Below are 6,000 nucleotides of genomic sequence, written 5' to 3' on the forward strand. Positions count from 1 at the left end.
TGCCGCCTCTACACTCTAACCACTAGGCTACCTGCCGATCTTGCAATCTTCCAGGGAGGAAGACAGAATTCTAAACGTGGTCTATATACGTCAGTAGAGAGAGTCAGCAGTTTTAAGGTCCTCAGCGTCCACGTCCCTGAGGACTTGAACAAGAACCAACTCCACCAGTCTTGTCAAGAGGGCGCCACAGCGTCTCTACTCCCTAAGACGGCTGAAGAAATGTGGCATGTCGTCGCCCCCCAAAATCCTCTCCAAATACCACCGCTGCACCATCGACAGTGTCCTGAACGATTGCATCACGGACCCGGTACGGGAATCGCTCCGTCCACGACGGCAAGGACCTCCGTGTTCCCACCCATCCAGGACATCTACTCGAAACAATGCCTGAGGAAGACCCACAGCATCATCAAGGACACCACACACCCCAGTCACGAGCCGTTCTCTCCCTTACCGTCTGGTAGACGGTATCGAAGCATGAGGTCATCAGGCTCAGAGACAGTTTCTATCTACAAGCCATCAGACTGTATCAGAGCATGAGGTCTGATACCAACAGGCTCAGGGACAGTTTCTATCTACAAGCCACCAGACTGTATCAGAGCATGAGGTCTGATACCAACGGCTCAGAGACAGTTTCTATCTACAAGCCATCAGACTGTATCAGAGCATGAGGTCTGATACCAACAGGCTCAGAGACAGTTTCTATCTACAAGCCATCAGACTGTATCAGAGCTTGAGGTCTGATACCAACAGGTTCAGAGACAGTTTCTATCTACAAGCCATCAGACTTTATCAGAGCATGAGGTCTGATCCCAACAGGCCCAGAGACAGTTTCTATCTACAAGCCATCAGACTATCAGAGCATGAGGTCTGATACCAACAGGCCCAGAGACAGTTTCTATCTACAAGCCATCAGACTGTTGTGTTTTCCCCAGGCCCACTGTTTAGAATGGTGTTTTCCCAGGCCCACTGTTTAGAATGGTGTTTTCCAAGGTCCACTGTTTAGAATGGTGTTTTCCAAGGTCCACTGTTTAGAATGGTGTTTTCCACAGGTTCACTGTTTAGAATGGTGTTTTCCAAGGTCCACTGTTTAGAATGGTGTTTTCCACAGGTTCACTGTTTAGAATGGTGTTTTCCCAGGCCCACTGTTTAGAATGGTGTTTTCCACAGGCCCACTGTTTAGAATGGTGTTTTCCAAGGCCCACTGTTTAGAATGGTGTTTTCCAAGGCCCACTGTTTAGAATGGTGTTTTCCCCAGGCCCACTGTTTAGAATGGTGTTTCCCCCAGGCCCTGTAATGTCCCAGCATGTTTAGAATGGTGTTTCCCCCAGGCCCACTGTTTAGAATGGTGTTTTCCAAGGCCCACTGTTTAGAATGGTGTTTTCCCCAGGCCCACTGTTTAGAATGGTGTTTTCCCCAGGCCCACTGTTTAGAATGGTGTTTCCCCAGGCCCACTGTTTAGAATGGTGTTTCCCCCAGGCCCACTGTTTAGAATGGTGTTTTCCACAGGTTCACTGTTTAGAACGGTGTTTTCCCAGGCCCACTGTTTAGAATGGTGTTTTCCACAGGTTCACTGTTTAGAATGGTGTTTTCCCAGGCCCAGTGTTTAGAATGGTGTTTCCACAGGTTCACTGTTTTGCATTTTGGCAAATGTTTAAAAATGTTTTATTGATTGCCTTATTACATGACTTGTATGCTCTGTTTAGATGCATTACCATTCTAAATGTGATTTCTGTCATTCTGAGCACCGTGGGTGGATGCCCTAATCAGGTTTATTCACCCTATGGGTCTGGTAAATTTGTCAAATGGCCGGTAAATTAAAAACTTCCCGGTCACATTGTCCGGCGCCACATTTTCCTGACACACATACTCTACTACCATGACTTATAATTAAATACATTCCAGGGTTAAAAGCACCATGCCTGCCCTTCAAAATAACTCCATTGCCACTCAACTCCACAAGCTGATGTTTATTGCCATGAATCTTGCTCTGGAGGCAAGAGTGGTTTCCTCCAGACGGGCCAGCTGCAAAGTCAACAATTAATAAATCATAACAATTCATGAAAGCAAAAATATGCATTTTGGTGATAATTTAAGGTTAGGATTAGCAGTGTGGTTGAGGTTAGGGTTAGCAGTGTGGTTAAGGTTAGCAGTGTGGTTGAGGTTAGGGTTAGCAGTGTGGTTAAGGTTAGCAGTGTGGTTAAGGTTAGGGTTAGCAGTGTGGTTAAGGTTAAGGTTAGCAGTGTGGTTAAGGTTAGCAGTGTGGTTAAGGTTAAGGTTAAGGTTAGCAGTGTGGTTAAGGTTAGCAGTGTGGTTAAGGTTAGCAGTGTGGTTAAGGTGCATGTGGTAAGGTTAGCATTGTGGTTAAGTTAGGGTTAGCAGTGTGGTTAATGGTAAGGTTAGCAGTGTGGTTAAGGTTAGGGTTAGAGTGTGGTTAAGGTTAGGTAGCAGTGTGGTTATTAGGTTAGCAGTGTGGTTAAGGTTAGGGTTAGCAGTGTGGTTAAGGTTAGGGGTAGCAGTGTGGTTAAGGTTAGCAGTGTGGTTAAGGTTAGCAGTGTGGTTAAGGTTAAGGTTAGCAGTGTGGTTAAGGTTAAGGTTAGCAGTGTGGTTAAGGTTAGCAGTGTGGTTAAGGTTAAGATTAGCAGTGTGGTTAAGGTTAGCAGTGTGGTTAAGGTTAGGGTTAGCAGTGTGGTTAAGGTTAAGGTTAGCAGTGTGGTTAAGGTCAGGGATAGCAGTGTGGTTAGGGTTAGCAGTGTGGTTAAGGTTAGGGACAGTGTGGTTAAGGTTAGGGACAGTGTGGTTCAGGTTAAGGTTAGGGACAGTGTGGTTAAGGTTAGGGACAGTGTGGTTCAGGTTAAGGTTAGGGACAGTGTGGTTAAGGTTAGGGACAGTGTGGTTCAGGTTAGGGATAGCAGTGTTTATTAAGGTTAGCAGTGTGGTTAAGTGTTGGGTTAGCAGTGTGGTTAAGGTTAGGGTTAGCAGTGTGGTTAGGTTAGGGTTTAGCAGTGTGGTTAAGGTTAAGGTTAGCAGTGTGGTTAAGTAAGGTTAGCAGTGGTTAGTTAGCAGTGTGGTTAAGTTAGGTTAGCAGTGTGGTTAGGTTAAGGTTAGCAGTGTGGTTAAGGTTAGGGTTAGCAGTGTGGTTAAGTTGTGTTAAGTTTGTTAAGGTTGGTTAGCAGTGTGGTTAAGGTTAGGTAGCAGTGTGGTTAAGGTTGATTGGTTAGGTTGGGTTAGCAGTGTGTGTTAAGGTATAGGTTAGCAGTGTGGTTAAGGTTAAGTTAGCAGTGTGGTAGGTTAAGGTTAGCGGTGTGGTTAAGTAGGTTGGCAGTGTGGTTAAGGTTAAGGTTAGCAGTGTGGTTAAGGTTAGCAGTGTGGTTGAGGTTAAGGTTAGCAGTGTGGTTAAGGTTAAGGTTAGCAGTGTGGTTAAGGTTAGGGTTAGCAGTGTGGTTAAGGTTAAGGTTAGCAGTGTGGTTAAGGTTAAGGTTAGCAGTGTGGTTAAGGTTAGGGTTAGCAGTGTGGTTAAGGTTAGGGTTAGCAGTGTGGTTAAGGTTAGCAGTGTGGTTAAGGTTAGGGTTAGCAGTGTGGTTAAGGTTAGGGTTAGCAGTGTGGTTAAGGTTAGGTTAGCATGTGTAAGGTTACAGTGTTGGTTAGGTTAGGGTTAGCAGTGTGGTTAAGGTTAGGGTTAGCAGTGTGGTTAAGGTTAGGGTTAGCAGTGTGTTAAGGTTAAGTTACAGTGTGGTTAAGTTCAGTGTGTTTTAAGGTTAGGGTTGTGTGTAGTACAGTGTGGTTAGGTTAGGGTTAGCATGGTGGTTAAGTTGGGTTAGCAGTGTGGTTAAGGTTAGGCAGTGGTGGTTAAGGTTAGGGTCAGTGTGGTTAAGGTTAGGGTTAGCAGTGTGGGTTAAGGTTAAGTTAAGGTTAGCATGTGGTTAAGGTGCATGTGGTTAAGGTTAGGGTTAGCAGTGTGGTTAATGTTAAGGTTAGCAGTGTGGTTAAAATTAGCAGTGTGGTTAAGGTTAGGGTTAGCAGTGTGGTTAAGGTTAGGGTTAGCAGTGTGGTTAAGGTTAGGGTTAGCAGTGTGGTTAAGGTTAAGCTTAGGTTTAAAATGAGATTTGATGACTTTGTGTCTGTGCCAGCTAGTGACCTCATTGCAGAGCTGCCTGCAGGGCAAGATTCATGACAATAAATGCCAACCTGCACATAAAAACCTGGGGCACCATCCCAAATGGAACCCATCGGGCTCTGGTCAGAAGTACACTATATAATGACTAGGGTGACATAGGGCTCTGGTCAGAAGTACACTACATAGGGACTAGGGTGACATAGGGCTCTGGTCAGAAGTACACTATATATGGACTAGGGTGACATAGGGCTCTGGTCAGAAGTGCACTATATATGGACTAGGGTGACATAGGGCTCTGGGCAGAAGTACACTATATATGGACTAGGGTGACATAGGGCTCTGGGCAGAAGTACACTACATATGGACTAGGGTGACATAGGGCTCGGGGCAGAAGTACACTACATATGGACTAGGGTGACATAGGGCTCGGGGCAGAATTACACTACATAGGGACTAGGGTGACATAGGGCTCTGGGCAGTAGTACACTACATATGGACTAGGGTGACATAGGGCTCTGGGCAGAAGTACACTACATATGGACTAGGGTGACATAGGGCTTGGGGCAGAAGTACACTACATAGGGACTAGGGTGACATAGGGCTCTGGGCAGAAGTACACTACATATGGACTAGGGTGACATAGGGCTCTGGTCAGAAGTACACTACATATGGACTAGGGTGACATAGGGCTATGGTCAGAAGTACACTACATATGGACTAGGGTGACATAGGGCTATGGTCAGAAGTACACTACATATGGACTAGGGTGACATAGGGCTCTGGTCAGATGTACACTATATAGGGACTAGGGTGACATGGGGCTCTGGTCAGAAGTGTACTACATAGGGACTAGGGTGACATGGGGCTCTGGTCAGAAGTACACTATATATGGACTAGGGTGACATAGGGCTCTGGGCAGAAGTACACTACATATGGACTAGGGTGACATAGGGCTCGGGGCAGAAGTACACTACATAGGGACTAGGGTGACATAGGGCTCTGGGCAGTAGTACACTACATATGGACTAGGGTGACATAGGGCTCTGGGCAAAAGTACACTACATATGGACTAGGGTGACATGGGGCTCTGGTCAGAAGTACACTACATATGGACTAGGGTGACATAGGGCTCTGGGCAGAAGTACACTACATATGGACTAGGGTGACATGGGGCTCTGGTCAGAAGTACACTATATATGGACTAGGGTGACATAGGGCTCTGGTCAGAAGTACACTACATATGGACTAGGGTGACATAGGGCTCTGGTCAGATGTACACTATATATGGACTAGGGTGACATAGGGCTCTGGTCAGATAAACTACATATGACTAGGGTGACATGGGCTTGGTCGAAGTACACTATATCATGGACTAGGGTGACTAGGGGCTCTGGTCAGAAGTAGTGGGTTCTAGCATAAATAAGTTGTGTTCTACTGACATGTAATACTGTGCGTTGCAGTGCAGAACTATCTACATAACCAACGTGATGGGGGTTAGGTTATGTATTTTATATTTTGCTTCATTGACTGACACCATGTAAACAAACCAAAGCAATGCAACTGGAGGAAGGCTTCTCAAGACATATGTAGATGGTGGGTCCTTGAAAAGCTTTCTTCATAAGTAATATGATTAAAATGCTACTGCCATATTTCTTGCATATCTATATCCTATAGTGTTGGAACCCCCCCCCCCCCCCCCCCCCACAAGGCATATCTATATCCTATAGTGCTGGACACCCCCCCCCCCATCGAGCATATCTATATCCTATAGTGCTGGAACACCCCCCCCCCCATCGAGCATATCTATATCCTATAGTGCTGGACACCCCCCCCCCCCCCCCACTACATATCTATATCCTATAGTGCTGGACACCCCCCCCCCTCGA

The 6,000-nt window shown here is 46.2% G+C and overlaps 1 protein-coding gene across 1 annotated transcript in view; it reads right to left on the minus strand.

The window, feature by feature from the left end:
- The window catches only part of LOC120027357 (probable histone deacetylase 1-B), a 28,222-nt gene that overhangs the window by 20,374 nt on the left and 1,848 nt on the right, over positions 1-6,000 (minus strand). The window lies entirely within an intron of this gene.

Source organism: Salvelinus namaycush, chromosome 32 (assembly GCF_016432855.1).
Source record: "Salvelinus namaycush isolate Seneca chromosome 32, SaNama_1.0, whole genome shotgun sequence".
NCBI lineage: Eukaryota > Metazoa > Chordata > Actinopteri > Salmoniformes > Salmonidae > Salvelinus > Salvelinus namaycush.